This window comes from Mus pahari, chromosome 12, assembly GCF_900095145.1.
Source record: "Mus pahari chromosome 12, PAHARI_EIJ_v1.1, whole genome shotgun sequence".
Lineage (NCBI taxonomy): Eukaryota > Metazoa > Chordata > Mammalia > Rodentia > Muridae > Mus > Mus pahari.
The window spans coordinates 68,616,112-68,628,901 of record NC_034601.1 but is presented as its reverse complement, the minus strand read 5'-3'; positions in this window follow the sequence as shown (position 1 = coordinate 68,628,901).

The window sequence follows — 12,790 nt, the reverse complement described above, 5'->3', positions numbered from 1 at the left end:
AAAAATCTTTGACACCAAATTTACCTTGCCTATAAGATATGTGGGGATAAAGATGGACCAGAGATTGAGGGAATGGCCAACAAATGACTTGCCCAAGGTGAGGCTCATCGCATGGGAGAGAGCCAGCTCCGGACACTATTTAATGATTCTCTGTTATGCTTGCAGACAGAAGCCTAGTGTAACTGTCCTCTGAGAGGCTCTATTCAACAGCTGATGGTAACAGATGCAGAGACCCACAGCCAAACATTAGGCTGAGCTCAGGGAGTCCTGTGAAAGAGTCAGGGGAAGAACTGTGGGATCCAGAGGGGCCAACGACATCACTAAAAGACCTAGGAAGCCAAATAACCTGGGCCCGTGGGGGCTCACCAAGACTGAACTCCTAGCCCCAAAGCCTGCGTGACTGGACCTAGACCCTTTACACGTGTCTCTGTCGAGCCTTAGCTTACGGGAGAGCCCCTGAGTGAACCACGTGGAGCTGGAATCAATGCAAAAGCAAGAGGAATTTTATTTAATCCAGCATGCTGGGGTCACCCTGCATGAGAGAGTGACCACGCACAGCTCATTCCGCCAGCCTTTATACAGTTCTCAGGGCCACCGCCATTAGGCACAATATGACTGGCAGAACAGTGTGACTTTTAAATTGATTTGTTTATAGGGAGTGAGGTGGGTTGCCAACGGTATCAGAATGTATTTAAGAGCTTCAGTGGATGCTCCCTCCTCCCTGTCGTCTGAGGAATGTAATTAACCTCTCCCTTCTGGAGGGGAGGGCCACCTATGTTCTTTATGACCTTTTGCTTCCAGGAGGGGAGGGTCCGGTGGAATTTTCTAACGGCTAAGCTGACCTCTTCATAAGCAGATATGCAGCGTGGACTTCATGTGGACCCCCTAACAATTGGAGCAGGGACTGTCTTTGACCTAGACTCTGTTGCTTGCCTTTGGATCCCTTTCCTCTACCTGGGCTGCCTTGAATGGCCTTAGTGGGAGAGGATGCGCTTAGTTCTGATGAGACTTGGTGAGCCAGCGAGGATTGTCACTTGTAGGACAGGGGACTCCCCTGCTCTGAGAAGAAGGGCAGGGGAGAATAGGGAATGGGGGTGTGGGAGTGAGACTGTAAGGGGAGGAAGGACAGGCACCATGATCAGGATGTAAAGTGAATAAGAAATAAAGGCTTGGCGTCAAACTCACATTCAGTTCAGAGCAGGAGACTCTTCAGAGAGAGGGTCTCTGCCTTTCTCTTCCTCGGAATTTCCTGAAGCTGCTCGGTGACTGGTCCTGTCATGCTTGGAACATCCCCATATTTTTTAAAACATGAACTCAGTTTACTTCCTGCAGCTTTGTGGTGGGGGATTCTGACTCCAGTGGTATGAAACACAATACCCTGCTCAAAGTCATTAGGATCAAAGTCAAACCCAGGGAATATCTTACAACTTAGTTTATAAGACCCTTGGTTCAAGCTCAAGTTCTTCAGTGATTATAGTTCATAATGGTAGAGGTGCTTAACAGGTGAAGCATGGGAATAGAACTATCAACATTTTCACAAGAAGAACCCACACTCCTACTTTCCATTATCAATAGAAGGATGAATGTATTTTAAGTGCAAATTATCTCATTTCATAGAATTGTATCCTTCCCAACTACTAGGCACCTTAACAAATGCAATATTCCAATGAAATAAAAGATTACACTTTAATCCCTCAAGATTAGAGTCAATGTTATATAGCATAATTAGCAATACCAAAATATTCACTTTTCATGACTCACATATTATAGAAAAATCTCACATATTTTAGAAAAATTCCAGAATAAAGAATTAGGTAATCATTAATTTTAAAATGGTAATGCACTATCATATAACCTAGGAATTTTATAATGAAAGGGTAACTTCATTCCCTTTCAAATGAGAGTATATAGCTTGAGACCTTTAGGACGTAGTTAGTAAATTCCACTTTATTATTGTGAATTTGCTAACATGTGCTCCAAAACCACCTCGCTATAATTATCGTGTTCCAAGACTTATTCAAATATGTGTTCCACTGAAATGTAGTGAAATGAGAAGATATTATCTCAAAGAGTGATTCCAATTAAATTTTTAATATACATAAATTAACATTGAGGAAATGTGGGGTCCTAATCAACATTTACTATTTCACATTTCTAAGAAATTTAACTTGAAAGTGAGGTTTTGACGGAAGAAACAAAATGAGTGTTATAGGAGAGCTGGCAAGATTAGCTTAAAAGATTTTTGGATTGTTTGCTTTGTTTTATGATTGCTGTGACGACAGCTGTAAAGCCAGATTATATTATTCAAAAGTTTATCAGTTGAGTAAAAGCAAGAGTAACTGTTTATATGAATGTATACGGAACAATTACTTTATCTGTTATTCAAAGCTTTTCTTTCCTTCCTAAACTATTTCAGATCAAAAACTTAATTGCCAATGTTTACAAACTTACTTATCAAGTACATCCAAACCTAGGAACAACAGGTCACTTTTTGGAAAATCACATATAGTTTTGCTTCTAATGTGAAAGCGTTGGATTGAATGAACTAAAATTCATTCTGCCTATTACTCGCCTGCCTAAGAAGTATGTGTGGATAAATGTAACCATGGGCTGGCAGTTTATTCTATGATGATAGCAGAGATTATAGCTCTGTAGAGTAAATGCAAAGCCAAATGAACTAAAATAATGGAAGATGTTCACAGCGTTTTGGAGAAAATCCTTTTTCCATGGCAGGATAAAAACATAAACAAAAAAACATAAACAAATTTTCTCTCCCATTTTAGAAATTGGTGAATCTCAATTTCCTATTAGTTATATTAAGTAAAATGTGCCCCAGTGAGCATTTGCCAAAACACACACTGACGCTTAGGGAAATGCCAGCATTCCGTGGCTATGTTTCTTGCCTACAGATAACAGGTTTCTGAGCACTTTCAGTCTTATCTGGTTTATTCTGATGGCTTATATGCCAGAGATGTGATCTTACAGTTTTATTAGGTATCTGATTGTTTGTTGGAAGTGGCCTTCAGTCTCCACATGAGATGACCTCCAGATAATACTTTTCTGGGGCATTATGTCCGGCTTCAGATTATCAGCCCCAAAGGTTAAACTGTCAGGAAGGAATGGAAGGGATTTTTACCTTTTATTCTCAAACTGCAGGTAAAATCTCCTGTCAGCCTATGTCTGAGCTCAAGAGTCTCATGGGGCTGATGGAGGGAAATTGAGCTTGTTTGATTTAGTCGAAGGTAATGCTCTCCACACAACCGTTGCATTTTATTGTTTATTGATTTGATAAGGCAAGGATGCTGTGTGTGTGTGTGTGTGTGTATGTGTGTGTGTGCGTGTGTGTGCTTTCTCTCGATAGCATATTTTAATGCCATGCAGACAGCCTATCTAACTAGATTTTATGAACTCTCAAACTCAGATCTCTGCTGTCCCAACATGGCCATTATTATGGTCTTAGTCTTCATTTTTGTTAAAGGTGGGGCTGTACAATTAAAACTGAAACACAATCCAAGCAGTAAAGGGACATTTGCCTTCTTCCTCTACTTTCAACAAAGGCAGGGCTAGCTACTTAGGGTTTAAAGGGCAGAACAGAAGGTCACCCTTTTTTGTCAAGATGCAAATGAAAACAGTTTCAGACAGAAGGTCCAGGCACTGTGAGCATCAGCACCGGAGGCACCAGGCGTGATTTTGTATTTGGAAGCTGGTCTCAGAAAATGTGAACTTTCTCAAATGTTTCCCGGAGTTATGAGAGGAAGCAGTTACCCTTGATGAACAGTTTAAATAGGGTTACCACACAGAGACCGCGGCGTGGGTACCACATGCCATCTTTCTCCGATGGTAAATGTTACCAGAGACACAGTACATCCTGTGGAGGCTTATGCCTTTGTTTCATACATTGGAAATGAATAATGAAGGTTATATCATAGAGCACATTTTGTCTCTCCAAAAGATGGCTTGGACAGGACGTGAAATTTCCAAGGGATGGGCTTTTTAGTTTACAACCATCAAGATGAGAAAGCTCACTTAAGAAAATTTTACTCAGAGATGCAAAAATATGCAAACATTTGCAATAAACATCTATGCCACCCTTGCACTGTACTGTTTTCCATTAAATGCTGAATTTTTATATGATACAAGTGACAAAATATGGCCCTTTTCATGACAATGCGCCTATTCTCTAGATTGTACACAGGTCGTGATATTATTTATCAGCAGCAGACTGTGAAAACATGAGCAATTCCAGTCAAATTACATTTTACAATGGCTAACAAATCACATTGAGTCATAGGCATGCACATTATTATTATTATTATTATTTTATTATTATTATTACTGTCAAGTCAAAAGCCAACAAAACACACTGCATTTATTCCCCTGACTAGGACGATCGGTCCTTTATGCCGTCACCCAGTCCGTTTTCATTGTCACCAGATTCTATTACTTCACCCTTTTACAGAATCAGAGTCAAGGTGGAGAATGAACCAATTGATCCATTCTTCATTTAAACCTTTCCCACAGACACATGTGAACCAAGAGGTCAGGGACCTGCCCTTGCTGGCCCCAGGCTGATGGTCTCTGAACTCTTCAGGCACCTCCCAGTCCTCCCTGAGACCAGAGGCGCCTGCTGGGTCCCCAAATAGCTCATCCAGCTGTTCTTAGCTTTCACTGTCACCCCTCAAAGAATGTCCTGCAGACTGGCAGGCCTGTGGTAACTAGACGTCTGAACCCTAGGGTGAATTTTTTTTAACTCCTTCAGGTGAAATTCTATACTTTGTTTTTAACTATAATGGATAATGACATGAGAACATAGAAATATTTTGTCATAACTAATTAACTGAACAAACCAGACTCGTCCTCAGAAACAGCCGAAAGGCATCTGTGGCATAGCTGCATCCGTTACAGGAAATTAGATAAATATCTTCTATTATGCTGGGGCCTAAATTTCCTTAAGAAGGAAAAGGGCACCCTGTAAGTGAATCAAACACTAAATAATAAATAAAGTACAAACAAAGCAAAACTAAAACAAAAGAATAATTCTCCAGGATCAGAATGTCTTTCATGGATGGAGTAATGCAGCAAGCCAAACACCAGGTGACAAAAAGCTAAACCAGAGGGGACGCTTGATGCTTAGGATATGACATTAGGTTATGACGTTTAGGGTATTTTATTTCTGTAACGACTGTAATTGGCATTAAGATGGAGATTGCAATGAATCTACAGATGCCCTTTGGCAACACAGCTATTCTAACATATAATCAAAGCACAAAAATACCTAACTGAAGTCAACACAGAGTGAGAAGTGCTAACACTCCTGTGGGTATCATGTGGCCAAAAAGGAGAGTGCAATTAAAGAAAGGAAGCGGGGCTGAGCTCATTCAACATCATCCATCCAGTCAACACACATTTACTTTGAAACTACAATAACAGAAAGCCACCAAGAGAAACAGAAGGTCCAATTTTGGACAATGGAAACAAAAACACCCAACACTTCGAGTATCTATGTACTACTACATGATAAGAAACAATTTAGTCAAGATGAAATTAGTCAGGATTCTGTAGAGAAACAAATTATATATATATATATATATATATATATATATATATATATATATATATATATATATATATGTGTGTGTGTGTATGTGTGTGTGTGTGTGTATTCTTCATTTAAACTTTCCCACAGACACAGGTGAAGCTAAAGGTCATTGACTTGCCCTACTGGCCCCAGGCTGATGGTCTCTGAAACCTTTAAGCACCTTTTACCTCTCAGTCCTCTCTGAGGATCCTGCTGCATCTCCATAAAGCTCATCCATCTGCTCTTAGCTTTCACTGCCATGCCTACCTACTCCTCATAGACAGACAGACAGACAGAGATAGACAGGCAAACATGTAAATATATAGATACATCAAATAGATATAGGTAGAGATAGATACAAATAGGTATAGATATAAGTACAGATATAAATATAGGGATAGATATAGGTCCATTATGATAGATACAGACAGATGATAGGTAGATGATAGATATAGACATGATAGGAAGATGAATAGACAGATAGATAGAAAGACAGATTTATTGATTTATAGATACAGATATTACTTGATATAGATATTAGGATTTATTAGAACGGCTTGCCGGGGGTGTTTCAGTGAGTCCAACAATGGCTGTCTACCAAAGGAAAGGCCAGAACCCAGTAGTTGTTCGGTCCGTGAGGCCTGACTTTTTATTTTTTATCCCGCTGTTTTGGAGACCAATGCTACATATCCCTGACTAGTCTTGACTCGTTGAACATCCTCTCTGGGCCTCCCAAGTGCTAGAGCTACAGCAGTAAATTCAGCCAGCTTTTGTTTAACTTTTAAAGCAGAGGTCTATAGCCTGGTATGCAGAACTCTGACTTCGCTGAATGTCTTCAGTGGGTCCATGAAGCGAAAACTATCTTCCCAGAAAAGCTGAGAGGCTCCTTGCCATTAGCACCACATGGTTGCTGTGAACTGACAGCTAAAACCATGCAGTTGGTACATTCACAGGAATAAGTCACTCACGGTGGTCAAAATGGTCCCTACCACCTCACACTCACTGGAAATAGAAAACAAGACCTAAAATAAACCAACAAAAATAACCTGAAATTCCATTTTAAATAAATGTAATGAAATTTCTGGTTATTAATTCACATATTTAATATATGGAATGTTAAGAGGAAAATACATGAGATACCTCTGCCAACACTGACTGATACTTCTTAAGGATCAAGTTTGGGGTATGAGTTAATCTCATAGCTCTTCCGATGAATCCTCCTCTCTTCTTGAAAAAATGATTATTGGCCATAATTATTCAAACTGCACTACAGGACAGATGATTTCATTTAAAAATTTAAGTGAGCCTCTTGGTTCAGGGAAGACAAGTTGTAGACTCTATTGTTAGTAATAAAACTTTAATTTTCAAGAAAATTTAGAGTTTTGGATAATTATTCACTTCTCAATAGATAAAGACACCTCTGATGAGGTCAGCTGGCTAGTGTGACTAACAAATATGACTGATTTAACATTGTGTAAACATCTTTTGTAAAAAGTACATAAATCAAGTCAGAATCAAATTTAGTTTCTAAAAGATCAATGACCATAACGTGTGAAGTCAAGCAGGACAAAAGGAGTCATTCCAAGGTCAAGAAGGATCCATCACTTTCCGACCAACACAGTGTGACCAAGATACAAGACACTGCCATGGTTTCAGACTCTTGATTATAACTCACCTTTAAGAAACTATCAGTCGGTGATTTGGGGGTGAAACATCAAAAATAATATCCATGTAGCTGGGGAAGATTTTGAGTGACTAAAGTCTTTGCCCTGGAAGCATGACGAGACTGACTTTAAGTGCGCACAGCGACTCCAACTCTGTAACGCCAGCATTGTGAAAGGAGAGGGCATAGACAGGAGTCTCACTGGGGATCGCTGAAAAACCCAGCAACCGAACAGAACAACTGATATCCTCCTCTGGTCTCTACACATGAACCTGCTCCCAAATGGGCACATATCATGCGCACACACACATACATGCATGCACACATATAACCCGACCCAGAGTCTACAATTATACAAAGGAACATTGAAATATATTTTTCTATTCTAAACTATATATCTATATAAAACTAACTTCTCTTTATAAATGTACTTAAAGAGTAATAGATAACAAAAGATTCAGGGCAGAAAAACACAAGAATCTACCTAGATTCTGTTAAGTTTGATATGTAAAAGTGGGCAAGATGTGCACAGTACTAAACTTATTATTTTGTTTAAGGAATATGTAATTTATTTTCATAAAACTGTTGTTTATCTACTAGTCTTTTAATATCTTAAGACAAAGTAATGCATATATTCAATTTCTTTTCCATTTTAATGCATAATATTAAATATTAACAGAAAACTAACATAAATAAACTCACCAGACTAAAGAAATCAAAACACAAAAATGCAGAAAAATTTGAATTTCAAACAGGCATAAGCATTTGTTTGCATGCATATCCACTATGTTATATGTAGCACACAATTATATTAAACTTTTTATTGTGTTTCTGAAATTTACATTTAACTGGGCATCCTAAATTTTTCTTACATGCATTCTCAATTATTAAGAGAGTAAAGAAGCTTTGGAAGTAGTTTTTAAACCAATGTTTTAACGTAGTCTCCAGTTTAGCATCGCTCTCTGCTAATTTTTTTTCTTTACTTTTTTTTTTTTTTTTTTTTTTTTTTTTTTTTTACCCTTACTCAGACTTATAAGGTTTAGCTTCAACTGATTGCTTACAAATTGATTGACTCTGGAGCTGGTTGCTAACACACATCTTGCCTCTGTCATCAGTTTGAGACATAGCTGATTTACATTCGTATTTAAATGTTTTGTTGTTGGTTTGGTTTTTTTTGTTTTGTTTTGTTTTTGTTTTGTTTTTTTTTTTGTTTTTTGTTTTTCAAGGCAGGGTTTCTCTGTATAGCCCTGGCTGTCCTGAAACTCACTCTGTAGACCAGGCTGGCCTCGAACTCATAAATTCACCTGCCTCTGCCTCCCAAGTGCTGGGATTAAAGGCGTGAGCCACCACGCCCAGCTCATATTTAAATGTGTTAAGATTTATTTTGATGTGTACGAGAGTTCCCTGCCTGCATCTATGTATGCGCATCATGTACATGTCTGGCACTTACTGAGGTCAGAGAGCATTGGAATCGCTGGACCTGTAGCTACAGACATCAGTGAGCTGCCTTGTGGATACTGGCAGATGAACCAACGTCCTCTGGAAGAGCAGCCTGTGCTCTGGACTACTGAGCTAGCTTCCCAGCCCCTCACATGTGCATCCTCTTCAAGTAGAAAATGAATGATAGCAACAGAACAGAAGAAGTTAGGTTTTAGAGCATGTTTCATGGATGCCGGTGATAGACTTGTGTGCACTGTATCTTGAAGCAACATTGGAGACCCTCGCCTAAAACACTAAGTAACGGGTGAACTTCCACCAAGCCTGTTCCGTGTAGCCTTTACACATGAGAGTACAAAAAGAAGGTATTGGATCCAATAAGACATAGTAACTGAGGTTTCATATAAGAGTTTGAAAAAAGAGACCTTATGGAAGATTCACTACCATATATCGTTTAATGCTGGCAAATACTGTGCATATCTAGATGGAGTAAAAGGAATAATTATGGTGATAATAACAGTATTTCATAGTTTTTGAGGGAAAAGATAGATTTTGAAATGCATCACAAATTAAAATTTTGACCCAACTTTCTGATATGAATAATTCTTCTCTTTTACCACGTAGAAACTGCATCTGAGAAGGCAGCAATGACCTCTGTCATTTGTCCCAGTGGTTACAAGCACTTGAGTACAGAACTCTGCCTACAAAATTTTACTCGTAAACAATAAAAAAACAAAACAAAAGTGAATCATGGCTTTTCTTGGTATTTGCTTTATCTTGGTATATATATATATATATATATATATATATATATATATATATATATCTTTATATATTCATATATATATATGAAATAAAAAAATATCTGTCCAACTTACTATCTTTAAAAAATAATGAAACAGGTCACTCTTCATATGCAGCTCCTTAACTTGTTTTACTACAGTGTGTTTTGGGTTGCCTTTCCAGGCTATATCTACCCTTATCTCTTGCTTGCTGCAACGTGTGGGGGATACCACCGTTTATCACCCGTTCTATATTGAAAAGCATTTTTCGGTTGTGATTTCTATCAATGCTTTCCAGGAAGATGATCGCACAAATCGTTTCTATATCACTGTAGGAAATTCACAGAGCAGTGCAACGCAGTAAAATATTGTTTGGCACGGCAATACAGACAGAGAGGACGTGTGTACACGATTCATTGCATTCTCACCCTATCTTGTGGCAGTTATATTGAGGATTCTCGTTTCCTGGGAGTTCACAGGCTTGGAAATGTCAAAAGAAGTCATGTAAATGGAATCTGTCTCCTTCCTATTAGGCTGTGCCGGATACCCCAAATTGCCTTGTCCAACATCCGTTCTCTCCCACAGCTCATAGGTGCAAACTAAAAGTTAAAATTGCCTTTCTCAGACTTGTTGGAGGCTGGCACATTATTTAGGTTCTATCACAGTCTTCTGAGAATGCTTACAAACAGAATCGAATTGAGGAAGAAGCCAAGATAGAGGCATCCATTTTGATGGTGAGGATCAAGGCCGAGGTGGCAGCTACAGCAGAGACTTCCCACAGTGGATTCCTGATTCAGCATCTTCCTAGAGCAGCAGGGGCATTATTTCTGGCTCATAGCAGGGTAGCCTGGGACTGAAGTCAGCAGTATTAGCAAAAGACTCATAATTTGTTTTCTTCCTGCATCGACATTAGTAGTTGACTTGTTCACAGAAAAGACAGAGTATTTCCAGAAGCTATAAAGTGTTTCTGGGCGTTAAGGCCCAAACGGTTCCCCCATCCTCTCAATAGTTCTTTAACTTCTTAGTTCTTTGAATCAAATTCTGTATTGCTTATATTATTCAGAACAGCAGTCAGCAAATTTTAGCCCATCACTAAATCCAACCCAGCACCTGTTTTAATACAGTCTACAAACTGAAAATAGTTTGCATATTGCACAGGTTGGGAAAAATGAAAACAAATATAATTTGTGACACATGAAAGTCATATGAGATTCCAATTTTAGTGTTTGTAAGCTGGGTTCTACAGGGGTTCACCCTCCCATTCCTCTGTGTATTGCCTGTGGCTGCTTTTACATTTAAGCACAGGAAGTAGAGATTTGTGGCTCTGTGGACCAAAGTTTGAAATACTTATTTGCTCTTTCATTGACACACAAACACTTTCATAGAAAAATCTGACAACCTCTGATCTATTATGGCATGAAATGTCTTGGTTCAAGAGAACATTAAGTAATATAGACACAAGTGTATTTATAACAAAACATTAAGTTTACCTGCAACCACCCACAAATTCCATCTGCATAACTTCCAACTAGCTGAAATCACCCGGCTCCATCCATCCTCCTCCAGTGTCCAGTGTCCACTTATGAAAGTGTCTTACCTTTCATAAGAAAGCTTCCTTTTGTAACAAATGGAGATCACTCTGTAGAAAAGCACAACCGATCTGAATACAGAGGTGTGAAGATCAGTTTCAATGGATACATCGACATCACAATGTATCCACCTAAAGTTCAGGGGACATTGAGGAAGAAGCAGATGTAAGAGCCAGAGGATCCGGCCAGGCATGGTGGCACACACCTTTATTCACAGCACTCAGCAGACAGAGGCAGGTGGATTTCTGAGTTCGAGGCCAGCCTGGTCTACAAAGTGAGTTCCAGGACAGCCAGGGTTATACAGAGAAACCCTGTCTCAAAAAACAAACAAACAAACAAACAAACAAACAAACAAACAAAAGAGCCAGAGGATCCAGGAGGTTGTTGTGAGATTGTGTCTCCTAGTAACGTTGGAAATAACATCCATGGACAACCACAGAACGGCCTAAACAGGAACGGAACTAGAACAACAGCAATAGACATGATAAGTGGACGGAGAAAAGCCCAGGAGGCCACAGTCCTACACAAAGAACTACAGAATTACTAAGGGATGCTGAGAGTGTGAGAAATAGTCACCCCCATGGAAGAATACCCAAACCGTTCATCCAATGCTGCGTTATCAGCTTGAAAATAGACATATTAATAACATTAAACAGACTGAGCATATTGTGTTTAGGAAGCATGTTACATACAACAATGAATTGTGAAAGAGCAAGGAATAGGAAAGGCTTGGAGGGAGGAAACAAAGGGGGAAATATAATTATAGTATTATTTTAAAATAAATTCTAAAATCATAATGACATATCTTCTAATTATTTATTTTCCAAGATTTCTATAAACACATGCAGACCCTTTTCTTTCTACGGGGTTACGTCACCCAGCCTTCATACGGGGCCGGGGAGAAAGTACCTAGTCTTACTGCATCTTGACATGCCATGGTTGGTTGATATTTCTGGGAGGCCTGCCCTTTTCTCAAGGGAAATGGAGGAATGGAGGCAGGGACTGGGAAGAGAGAAAGGGTGGGAAGCTGCAGTTGGGCTAGATATGGTCTACGACAAAATAAACAAAGAATTAAAAGGCAAAACCAAAAGGCTACATCCGTCTTCCTCTCTCACGTTGCTGGTTGTTGGGGGTTTGGTTCCAGCGACAAGAAAAATAAACAATGGACTTGAGCAATCCATATGTCATATATATTTGAATGTAAAATATTCAATTATTTTATTATTTAGAAATAAGGAAGTCATCTCTTACAATTTTTTATATTAAATGATATTTTTTATTTTAATAAAATTTGATTAGGGAAAGTTTCAAAATAATGTAACCAAAATAAAGAAAGGATGAATTTTTTAAATGAGACAAAGAAAGTTACACATAGTTAAAAATAATTTCTGTTATAAGCCCTGATAGTTATAAACCTTGCATATAAATACAGCTTTTATGTATCACTTTAAAAATTAAGGTAATAACAACTAAGTTGTCAAAGTGGTAACCATCAGATTCTTACAACTGAAGGAAAATTTCTAAGGTTACTCAAAGTGTTGTATCTCCACTAACTTAGGAAAGAAAGAAGTTGATAAGTTATTTTATTTTGATGACTCAAAGTGTCACAGTTACAGCAAGAAAGACATTAAGATTTTTTTGAAGGCAGAGGCAGGTGGATTTCTGAGTTTGAGGCCAGCCTGGTCTACAGAGTGAGTTCCAGGACAGCCAGAGCTATACAGAGAAACCCTGTCTCAAAAAA